Source organism: Gorilla gorilla, chromosome 14 (assembly GCF_029281585.2).
Source record: "Gorilla gorilla gorilla isolate KB3781 chromosome 14, NHGRI_mGorGor1-v2.1_pri, whole genome shotgun sequence".
NCBI classification, from domain to species: domain Eukaryota; kingdom Metazoa; phylum Chordata; class Mammalia; order Primates; family Hominidae; genus Gorilla; species Gorilla gorilla.
Window position 1 is genome coordinate 53,463,387 of NC_073238.2, and position 12,452 is coordinate 53,475,838.

The following is a 12,452-nucleotide window of genomic DNA, read 5'->3' on the forward strand; positions in this document are numbered from 1 at the left end:
CACACCTGGCCAACATTTTCTTTATCCAGTCTATCATTGGTGGACATTTGGGTTGATTCCAAGTCTTTGCTATTGTAAATAATGCTGCAATAAACAAATGCATGCATGTGTCTTTATAGTAGAATAATTTATAATCCTTTGGATATATACCTAGTAATGGAATCGCTGGGTCAACTGGTATTTCTCATTCTAGATCCTTGAGGAATCACCACACTGTCTTTCATAATGGTGGAACTAATTTACACTCCCACCAACAGTGTAAAGGCGTTCCTATTTCTCCACATCCTCTCCAGCATCTGTTGTTTCCTGACTTTTTAATGATCACCATTCTAACTGGTGTGAGATGGTATCTCATTGTGGTTTTGATTTGCATTTCTCTAATGACCAGTGTTGTTGAGCTTTTTTTCATGTTTGTTGGCAACATAAATGTCTTCTTTTGAGAAGTATCTGTTCATATCCTTCACCCAGTTTTTGATGGGATTGTTTTTTTTCTTGTAAATTTGTTGAAGTTCTTTGTATATTGTGTATTAGCCCTTTGTCAGATGGATAGATTGCAAAAATTTTCTCCCATTCTGTAGGTTGCCTATTCACTCTGATGATAGTTTCTTTTGCTGTGCAGAAGCTCTTCAGTTAGGTCTCATTTTTCAATTTTGGCTATATGTGCTGAGGCTAGAAGATCTTCAGCTAGAGGAAGAATTACTTTTCTAATTCAAACCAAGGAACTATTTGATACAGGATGTCTACTTCTTTCCTTAAACCTAGTAGAAGGACGATCAATAGGAGTACTCTGAGAGTTTGCTATGTGTCACCCGAAGTTAGCAGGACAGAGGAGGCTAATGTCTCATTCCCACCTAAAAAAAATCTAAGGGACTAAGATGGGCTGGCTTGCTGCTGGCAGCTGAGGCATCCAGGATCAGCCTTCCTCCAAGAGTCAGTCAGGGCAAGCCCTGTTGTATGCAGGAGAGAGTTGATGTGGGATTACCTTAGGTGATGCAAAACAGGACCACCTGAAGGGCACATGAATGTCAGCAGAAAAAAGCTTAAGGTATGACAAGATTCCTAGGGCTACAAAAGGAGTAAGTGAGAAGCTGAAATAGAGACGTGTCTATCTGCACCAAGAAAACTGCAGACAAGAGGTCTCTAGCAATAGGTAAAGGGAAGGCACTACTGAACACACACACACACACACACACACACACGAAAACCTCACAAGACAAAGCATTAACTTTAAACATCCCTTACGTCCAGAGAGCACATGGCCAGGTTACAACAGTGACAAGCATAAAAAAAGAATGCTAGGGTTCTCTTTATCTCCTCTTCTCACCCTACTTTCTCAACTTCAGATGGGCTATTAAATTATGAAAGTACGGAAGAAAATGAATAAGAAAAAGAATGAGCCAATTCTGTCTCCCCTCCCCAACCTTTGGTTCCTTTTCTTTTTCTTTTTTTTCTTTTTTGAGACAGAGTCTCTCTCTGCTGCCAGGCTGGAGTGCAGTGGCACGATCCCAGTTCACTGCAACCTCCGCCTCCAGGGTTCAAGCGATTCTCCTGCCTCAGCCTCCAGAGTAGCTGCGGCTACAGGCACCCACCACCTCACCCTGGATAATTTTTATATTTTTAGTCAAGACAGATTTGCCATGTTGCCCAGGCTGGTCTCGAACACCTCAAGTGATCCACTGACCTCAGCCTCCCAAAGGGCTGGGATTACAGGCATGAGGCATGGCGCCGGGCCAGATTAATCCTTAAAGAAAGTTTGAGTTTTAATATGAGACTTAATAATCAAATTTCTGAGTTGAGACAATATCCAAATTTCTGAGTTGAGATTATGTTTGATTTAGGGTTTTTAATTACCAAGGAATAATCAGAAAAAATCATGAGATTGCCTGAGTTTTTATCCAGGGAATGTTAAGCAATCCATCTCTCCAAATACACTTTAAAGGAACAGAGGGGAAAAAAGTAAAGATACTTTGTGATCACATCCTATGATTCCTGCTTGTTTCATGTACTGGCTATACCAGTATTATATTTAGGATTTTTACATTTATGTTCATTGATAATATTAATCTTCAGTTTTCCTTTCTGATAATGTCTTTATCTGGTATCTTATCAAAGTTATATTAGCCTCATAAGAGAAGGTAGGTAGCTTTTAATCTTTTAAAAAATGTTCTTAATTATATAAAAGAAGCATTATCTGTTTCTTGAAGATTGGGCATAGTATTTTTCAGTGGGAGAAAATTCTTGACTACTGATTCAGTATCTCTAATAATTTTGGCTATATTTAGGTCCTCTATTACTTTTTAAGTCAATTTTAATAATTTGGTTTTTTCAAAGAGTTTGCATTTCATGTAAATGTTTATCTTCATTGTCATAAAATTAGTTATAATTTGGGTAGGCATTATTAATGTTTGTCCATATTTCCCATTCTCTTCATCTCAGTGGGCTTTCAGAGGTATTATATTTCCTCCCACCCCCTTGACATCAAGCCTGGCTAGCTGACTTTGTTTTTCCTGTGCTGTGTGAGAAGGAGTGGTGTATTGTCTCCATTTGCCAGTGTGTGGTTCATAGTGGGTGTATCACTGTCTCCTACAGGGTGATCATGGAAGCAAATGTCAGAAGAGCAAAGCAACGTAGAATGCTCAGCCACCTCAGGAAGAACCTCGGAAAGTCACCTGGATATATTTTTGTGAACGTAAATCAGCTTTTGTTTTGTTAAGCTACTGAAGTCTTGGTATTGATTTCACTGCAGCACAAACTACCTTAGCTTGACTAATAATGTCTTTCATTTTCTTGCATTTCATTTCTTTACATTCATACTAGGGCCTTCTCTCTCTTTTTCTTAATACATGTTTTTAGAGATTTACTAACTTTTTAATTAGTCTCTTTGAGAGTTTGTATGGCAGGTTAACTCTATTTTTTTAATTTAGTCTTTATTTATTTATTTTTTGAGACAGGGTCTTACTCTGTCACCCAGGCTGGAGAGCAGTGGCACAATCTCAGCCCACTGCAACCTCCACCTCCCAGGTTCAGGCAATTCTCCTGCCTCAGCCTCTCAAGTAGCTGGGACTACAGGCATGTGCCACCATGCTTAGCTAATTTTTTTTTTTTTTAATAGAGACAGGGTTTCACCAAGTTGGCCAGGCTGGTCTTGAACTCCTGACCTCAACTCCTGATCCACCCTCCTTGGCCTCTGCTTCCAAAAGTGCTGGGATTACAGGCATAAGCCATGGTGCCCGGCCTGTATTCTAGGTTAACTCTAAATATTATTTTTCTTATTGCTTTTTAGTTCTATCTTTATTATTTTCTTTGTTCTGCTTTGTGTTTACTCCACTGTTCCTGCTGTAGCTTCTAGAGTTGAATATTTAACTGGCTTATGTTTAATTTTTCTTGCTTTTTAAAATGTTTATAAACATACCTTCAAAGCTATAAATTTTCTCTTAAGTACTGCTTACCTATATCCTACCAGTTTAAAAAGCTTTCTTTGGAAATTATTTTTAAGAAATTCATGGCTGTAGCTCATGCCTGTAATCCCAGCACTTTGGGAGGTTGAGCCAGGAGTTTAAGACCAGCCTGGGCAACAAAGGGAGACCCTGTCTCTACAAAAAATCAGCTGGGCATGGTGGCATGCACCTGTAGTCTCAGCTACTTGAGAGGCTGAGGAAGGTGGATCGTTTGATCCTAAGAGGTTAAGCCTACAGTGAGCTGTGTTTGAATCACTGCTCTCCAGGCTGGGTGACAGAGCAAGACCCTGTCTCAAAGAAAAGGAAAAAAAAAAAAGAAAGAAAGAGAAAGAGAAAAAGAGAAAGAAATTCATGGTTTCCACTGTGATTTACTCTTTCCCATCTTTTATTGACTGATAATGAATCTAATTGCATTGTAGCCAAAGGACATGGGCTATAGGTTATAACCTGGATTCTGAAGAGCTTAAAACAGTCATTTTCAAAACTTTTCATGGATGTTTGAAAGGGACATATATTCTCTATTTAGTAGTTCCATAACTTATAGGCAACATTAGATTACGTTTGGGACTTGAATTGATTGAATCTCCAGTGTCCTTATTAAATGATCCTACTTGATCTTAATTTCTGAGAGAAATATGTTTAAATCTTCCTACATGACTATAGATATATCAATTTCTATTCTGTGTGATTTTGTTTTATGCATACAATTTCATGAGAATTCTGTATTTTGGCAGATTGTTCTTTTATCATTAGTAGTGTCTTTCTTTAACTCTAGTAATACTTTTGCCTTTACTTTTCCCTGATAATAATAGTTATATCTTTGTCTATGTTCCAGATATGTCTTTTTTACATATCTTTATTGCCTTTCTGTTTTATTTTTCCTTAAGTTTGATAAAAAGCACGGTAGAGCTGGATTAAAAAAATCATCTGATAGAATTTTCCCTTTCCTATAGACTTGCTGTTATTAATTTTAAACAAAAATAAAAGTGGTATAATGAATTCCACAAGCTCATCACCCAGACGCAACACTGATAGGTTTTCCATATTGTTTCATCTATCCATTCCACATACTATTTTCTTTCTTGTCCTTGTCCTTCTTCACTTTCTCGTCCTCATCCTTCTTTTGTGTGAGTTTTTAAAACAAATTCTACTGCTAACTAATAAGGATTTTTCCCTCAAGCATAACCTTGACACCATCATCAAATCTGAAGGAAAAAAAACAATTATTTTTAAACAATATATAATAGTCAGTCTGTATTCAAATTTCCCAAATTGCCTTGAATTTATTTGTTTTAAGAATGTTTATTAAGGTTGTCAAATAGGAGATTACTTTATAAAAATTAGCAGTATTCATATATATATATATATTTATATACATGCATCAGCTACAACCAATATTTTTGTCAAAGAAAACAGTACCTATGAAGAACCAGACCTAGAGAAAATGAAGATGATTATGGCTGGAGTGCATGAAGTGGTTTGACAGAGGGGATGATAGTTGATTGAGCTGGAGGAAAAGGTAAGTGCCACATTATCAGAGAGCCATGCTAAGTCATACCAAGGAGTGTGAGTGTAGTACTGAAAACAACCTGGGGCCGGGTGTGGTGGCTCACGCCTGTAATCCCAGCACTTTGGAAGGCCGAGGCAGGTGGATCACCTGAGATCAGCAGTTTGAGATCAGCCTGGCCAACATGGTGAAACCCTGTCTCTATTAAAAATACAAAAAAATTAGCTGGGCATGGTGGTGCATGCCTGTAATCCCAGCTACTCAGGAGGCTGAGGTAGGAGAATTGCTTGAACCTGGGTGGCCAAGGTTGCAGTGAGCCGAGATCGCACCACTGCACTCCAGCCTGGGAAAAAAGAGCAAAATCCCATCTCAAAAAAAAGAAAGAAAACAACCTGATATCCACTGAAAAGTATTAAGGAAGAAGCAAATGATCAGATATATTGTTTTAGAAAGACACATTAGGCTGAAAGATATAGGATTAGAGGAGTCAAGACTGAAGTTAGAGAGTTATGAGAAGGCAGGTAAGAAATGATGATGGCCTTAAAGTGGACTGTGGAAGTGAGGAAAAATGGGAGGGCAACCACTGGAAAATTGTAGAGGAGGTAGAATTGGTTGAGAATGAAGTAAGGGAGGAATCACAGGTAATGACCAAGATTCTGGTGTAGGCAATTGAAGGAATGGTGGGGTCACTCCCAGAGAAGGATCAGCATCTAGTTTGGCACATGTTGAATTGGGACATCCTGTAGGACTGCTGGGGGACAATTTAAAGAGAAGCTTGATACGTGGTGCAGAAGCTCAGGAGAGGGATGTGGATTTTCAAACTCATATTGGGAATAACTGTACACAGATGGTGCAGTGGTTAGATACTGGGCCTAATGTAGATGAAAAATAGTACATTTGCAAGACAAGAAGAGAAAGAGCTATCAATAAACCATTTAAAAACGGGAGGTCAGAAGAGTTGAAGCAAATCAAGAAAGTTCATGTAACTAAAGCCAACAGAAGGAAATGCTTCAAGACTCATTTTTCTCCCCTACTGTATTCTCAGCACACAAATCAGTGTTTGTCTCTTAGAAGGTAATCAAGATATATTTGCTGAATAAATGAATGAAGAAAAGACTAGTTTTCAGAGGCTGCCTAGAGGCCAAGTAAGATAAAGACAGAGAGATGTACATTAAATTCACTATCAAGAATTTTGCTGGTGACTTTGGCAAGAATTGTTCCTGTGGAATGGCGAGCCCCGAGTCCAGCCTGCAGGTGTGTTGAGGGGTGATGAATAGCGCTGAAGTGAAGGTGGAAAGTATAGGCAATTATTTCCATAGAAAGAAGGAGGGAAATAGCAATGCCTGGAAGGTATTGTGTGTTGAGAGACATTTTTATTTGTATGATTTTTAAGATCTGGGACATTTGACTGTTTAAGCGCTGATGGGACAGAGCCAGTGAGCTCAGACCATGCGAGAGATAGAAAATGAAGATTGAAGATCAGAACAAGGAAAAGGATAGTCCTTCAATAGTATAGTCCTAAGATGGTGGAGGGAATAGAGTTCAAAGAACAGAGGAGGCAACAGTCTTAGACAAAGGAGGGGCACTACATCCCCTCCAGGTAAATGCAAGCCAGATACGGTCAGGGAAGCTAATGAAATTCCCATTTGATGATACCTCATTTTTCTGTAAAGTGGGAGTCAAGACCATTTGCTGGGAATTAAGGAAAATGATTAATTTCCTGGGTTGCCTGGAATTTCTTAATTTATATTTCCATAGAACATATGTCATACCCTTAGGACCTCCCAGGAACCATCACTAATTAAGGCTTTTTAATAGGCCAACTGTAAGTGCTGATTTTCATTATTTATTTCCTAATTTATGCTGCTGTCCAGCAAGAAAATTGTCATGTTATTTAGCAAAGAAGACATTCATCCCTCTCCTTGAAACTGTTGGATATGGAAGTTCCTAAACTGTTTACCACCAGGGATGCCTTTTAGAATATATTTTTCACTAGCCCTTAGGTATTTGAAAGATGCTGTCTAGCAAACAAATCATATTTATAAAGTAAAAAAAAGACTTCTATTTTTTATTAATTTGATGTAATATTTGCTCTTAGCCTTAAAAATTAACTGATCACCATGCACAATCATGTTTGATTAATCGAATTCCAATCAAAATCAAAGGAATAAGACATTTCAGTTATTCTGTGAAATCTTACTGAGGGGGAGTGTATGATGCTTCTTTCTTTTTAAACAATATTGAAAACAACTTTTGGACTCATTATTTCTTAATAGAATCTTGGGGAAAAGACTACTAGTATACTGCAACCACTTGAGTCTTACTTTTCATTGCATTTTTAATTGTGAATCTTAAGGCATTCAATACCAAAGTGTTTTCTTTCCCAAGCCGAGAATGTGAACCCCCATTTTTCTTCATGTATATTAACATTTTAAGTGGAAATTTTGATTTATGAGTCACAAACCCTGAAAATAAATTGGTACCTATTCAGCAAATCAAACCATCATTTACAAAATTACTTTGTTCTTGAAAGAGGTATGTCAACAATCCCAGTACCTAGAAGTAATTGAGAGTGTTTTGTTTCTCTTTGAGAATAACAGTGAGTGACAACTTTATGAAAAAGCTACCAAGGGTGTTCTTATCTACCTAAATTCTAATGCCTTAAAATAGAAGATATTAAAATTATGTAGGAAAAAAGTCTATTTATTTAATAAACATATCTTGAGCTTCATCTAATGAGCCACAGAACATTCTGAGATACAGGTGGGGATATGATAGATGCAAACCCTGTTCTTGTGCATATTACATGAAACAAATAATAATACAAATAAGCATGGTATAAGTTGCTACAATATATAGGAAAATTACAACAAATTGCAACATGAAGGGAAAATATAGTGTGCAATGAGGGATTATAACAAGACAGCCTAATTTAAATGGATCAGAAGGCCCCAAGGAAGTGTCATTTAAGCAAACGTTTTAAGTGGTAGTAGATTTTAGTTGGAGATGGACAGGGGTGGGAGGGATTTCCAGGCAGAAGAAATAGAACCTTTGAATGCTGCATGGTGCAAACAAGCTTTCTTTACCCCCTCTGTGCCCTCACCTAGAGCACAAGAGACAGATGGGTACTTAAGGGACCTCAGGAGATATGAAACAATTACAGTGAATTTATTTCTGTTAGGGTTGTATTTGCCAAAATGATTTCAGCAAAGGGTAACTCACTTACAGTAAACATTTTCCTTCTGACAGTATCTTAAATTAGATTCTGAAGAAGGAGGTGACAAAAGAAGACTAAGTGACCTGCTTCAGACACAAAGAATGCACAAACTCCTTAGTGCACACTGTGTTACAAAAGCAAAATCCATTAGCTTCAGGAAAAACAGAAAACCAATCATGATGATAAAAAATTTAAATATAACTATTTCTTTTCCTTGTATATTACTAGTGAGCCACACAGGTATTCACTTTGAAATCATCACTACCAGAAAGGTCTCATGATTCATTTGTGTGTTCATTTCTATTTCTTATTTTGACTAAGGAAATGAAATGAAAACCTTCGGTTGTCAGCTTCATTCTGGTTCATCATCGCCTCTGGAGTACTCTGAGGATGACGTAGTTTCCTTAGCACCAGCTAAAGCATCCTCTTCAGGAAGGACATGACCCTAATTATAGATGTCACATATCTTCAATTTAGAAGTTAAATTACAGGCCGGGCGTGGTGGCTCACGCCTGTAATCCCAGCACTTTGGGAGGCCGAGGCGGGTGGATCACGAGGTCAGGAGATCGAGACCATCTTGGCTAACACGGTGAAACCCCGTCTCTGCTAAAAATACAAAAAAAATTAGCCGGGCGTGGTGGCGGGCGCCTGTAGTCCCAGCTACTTGGGAGGCTGAGGCAGGAGAATGGCGTGAACCCAGGAGGCGGAGCTTGCAGTGAGCCGAGATCGCGCCACTGCACTCCACCCTGGGCGACAGAGCGAGACTCTGTCTCAAAAAAAAAAAAAAAAAAAAAAAAGTTAAATTACAGAGATCAGTGCTAATATTTATAAAAGAAAAGCAGCACAAAGCTAATGCAAGTAATATTTTCAGTGTATGGTATTTAAAAGACACTTCCTCATCCCCTAAAAACCTCCATAGACTTTACTGTCCCACACTTGAGCCATTTATAGCACACTGTTCACTTCCTGAGAGAGGAGTAACTCTGCTAAGCCATAGGGGTATTCCCTGGTTAAGGAATGGTTTACTAAAGAGAACTTCCTGAGAGAGGAGTAACTCTGCTAAGCCATAGGGGTATTCCCTGGTTAAGGAATGGTTTACTAAAGAGAAATTTCTGAAATGTATATATGCTTTCTAGTGGGATTCAGTCTTACCATTCCTCACACCTCACTTTAGACAGTTAATCTTCTTTTTAGACAAATAAGTTGCCAGATATATTTAAGGCTGGGAACCTAAGACCTTATAAGGCACACAAAAAGAAACATACTTCTCAACTGTTGCTATGCTGTTGTTGAACTCCCTGGGGCGTTCATAAATTAATTGCTAAATATCTACAAATGTAACATAGGCAAAGTATGTATTTTGCACATAGATATACACTACTATTTTTCCAATGTGCATAGGCCACAGCGATAAAATACATTGCCATTTTCAACCATTACTGAATTCATAATATTCTATTTTTTCAAACAATAGGTAGAAGAAACATTATTATTATGTCATCAATTCTGATGATCCAAATATTTAGAAATTAGTACAGTACTACATGTTGAGTTGATTGATTATAGCAGTATTTTTTTCAGATTTTGATCACACAGCACTAACAGTTTTTAAAAAAACTGAGCTCATACAACTTAATATATGTATATTAATAGACAACATACATGCACTGCTATACATATATATTATATATATACACATACATGTTGTATATACACACACATATATACACACAGCCAGTAATATTTTGGACAACAACAGACAGCACATATGATGGTGATCCTATATGATTTCAGTGGAGTAGAAAAACTCTTATTGCCTAAGGATGCCATAGCCGTCATAACATTGTAGTATAACACATAACTCACGTTTGTGGTGGTGCTAGTGTAAACAAGCCTAGTGCACTGCCAGTCACATAAGAGTATAGCACACACAATTATGTACAGTACATAATACTTGATAATACACAACTGTGTTACTGGTTTATGTATCTATTAGGTTGTTTATCATTATTTTAGAGTGTACTCCTTCTACTTTTATATACTTTAAAAAGTTAACTCTAACACAGCCTCAGGCAGGTCCTGCAGGAGGTATCCAGAAGAAGGCCTTGTTATTATAATAGGAGATGACAGCCCCATGCATGTTATTGCCCCTGCAGACCTTCCAGTGGGACAAGATGTGGAGGTGGAAGACAGTGATATTAATGATGCTGACCCTGTGTAGGCCTAGGCTAATGTGTGTGTTTGTGTCTTAGTTTTTCACACACAAGTTTATAAAGTAAAAAAATAAGAATAGAAAAAAGCTCCTAGAATAAGGATATTAAAAATATTTTTGTGCAGCTGTACAATGTAATTGTGTTTTAACCTGCTATTACAAAAGAGTAAAAAAGTAAGGCCAGGTGCGGTGTTTCACGCCTGTAATCCCAGCACTTTGGGAGGCCCAGGTGGGTGGATCACGAGGTCAGGAGATAGAGACCATCCTGGCTAACACGGTGAAACCCAGTCTCTACTTAAAAAATACAAAAAAATTAGCTAGGCGTGGTGGCGGGCGCCTGTAGTCCCAGCTACTCGGGAGGCTGAGGCAGGAGAAGGGGGTGAACCGGGGAAGCGGAGCTTGCGGTAAGCCGAGATCGCACCACTGCACTCCACCCTGGGCGACAGAGTGAGACTGTGTCTCAAAAAAAAAAAAAAAAAAAAGTTACAGTAAGCTAAGGTTAATTTATTATTGAAGAAAAAATATTTTTATAAATTTCATCTAGCCTAAGTATACAGGGTTTATAAAGTCTTTAGTAGTGAACAGTAATGTTCTAGGCCTTCACCACTCACTCACTGACTCACCCGAGAGCAACTACCAGTCCTGCAAGCTCTGTTCATTATAAGTATCCAATATAGGTTTACCATTTTAAATATTTTATGCTGTCTTCACTACACCTTTTCTATGTTTAGATAAATAGTGATGTGCCACATAATAACATTTCAATCAATGAAGAACCACTATAAGATAGTGGCCCCAAAAATTATAATACTGTATTTTTACTGTACCTTTTCTATGTTTAGTTATGTTTAGAGACACAAATATTTACCATTGTGTAATAATTGCCTACAGTATTCAGTACAGTAAAATGCTGTACAGTTTTGTAGCCTAGGAGCAATGGTGTTTAACACTAGGTGTTTAGTAGGCTGCACCTTCTAGTGTGTAAGTGTACATCGTAGAGTGTAAGTATACTCTGATGTTCACATAATGACAAAATCACCTAATGATGCATTTCTCAAAATGTATCCTTCTCGTTAAGTGATGTGTGATAATATACATATATAATATTATATATAATGTACTTTATAAAAGTTCTGTAAAAGGAAGTTTAAAACAATTGGCTAAAAGTAAATGTATGTGTTACAAATTTCTTCCAGCACCCCTGAAATCTGGTGGCCTTGTTTTGTAAGATCATTGACATAAAGAGGGAAAGATATTTAAAGGCTGTCTATAGAAATAAGTGGAATTATGTCATCACTTCCTGGGAGAAAGTGTACAGGTCAGTCAGACCTTGTGTAGAGGGCTGTTGGTTACTGCTGACTTATTCAATTTTTTACTGACTCTGGCCTTTAGTACAGCAATAAATCACAAAGTCACACATCCACATTGTCTTACCTGCTAAACACATCAGCACTGCTGGAAAGAATTATATGCTGGAAAAGGCAAAAACTACTGTCCGGTTGCCCCATAAAAACTGACCTGTATTTGGAGCAACCTTGGCAGCCTGCTGCACCCTTTGATTGCTGTTCACACTTGACCATGGCTATAAGGGCTGGGTCTGTTATAGACACGGCAGAGTGAGCAGTGTGTGCTTAAACTGGTCTCAATAAAGACACACTAGGGCTGAGAGGGACATGCTTGGCATGATCTTATACTATGAAATTTCTTACAAGGACACTAAATCCGGTTGGTATAAATTTGATTTATCCATTTTCAAGTTTTGGAGAGAGGGAACTATTTTATAACCTTCAAGAAACTTGACAGTGGTGTTATGGGGGTGTTCCTAGTTATAGAATGCAAGGAGCTATCACTAGATGGGGGTGGGGGTGGGGAGGTTGAAAAGCCAGGGGACCAGGAAAAAGGGAACCTGCTGAAGAGGTTAGCCACAGAGGCAGCCAGGAAGATGCAAGTTTTGAAAGCTGATTCACCAGGACGAGTGGACGCTTCCAAAGAGTTTGACCTAACATATGGACCAGAGGAGGAAAATGACTTAGAAGCAGGAGTCTTAAGATAAGAAGG

The 12,452-nt window shown here is 38.1% G+C and overlaps 1 pseudogene; it reads right to left on the reverse strand.

The window, feature by feature from the left end:
* Positions 1-11,974, reverse strand: part of LOC101150301 (uncharacterized) — a 31,307-nt pseudogene extending 19,333 nt beyond the window's left edge.
* Positions 11,975-12,452: the final 478 nt, after the last annotated feature.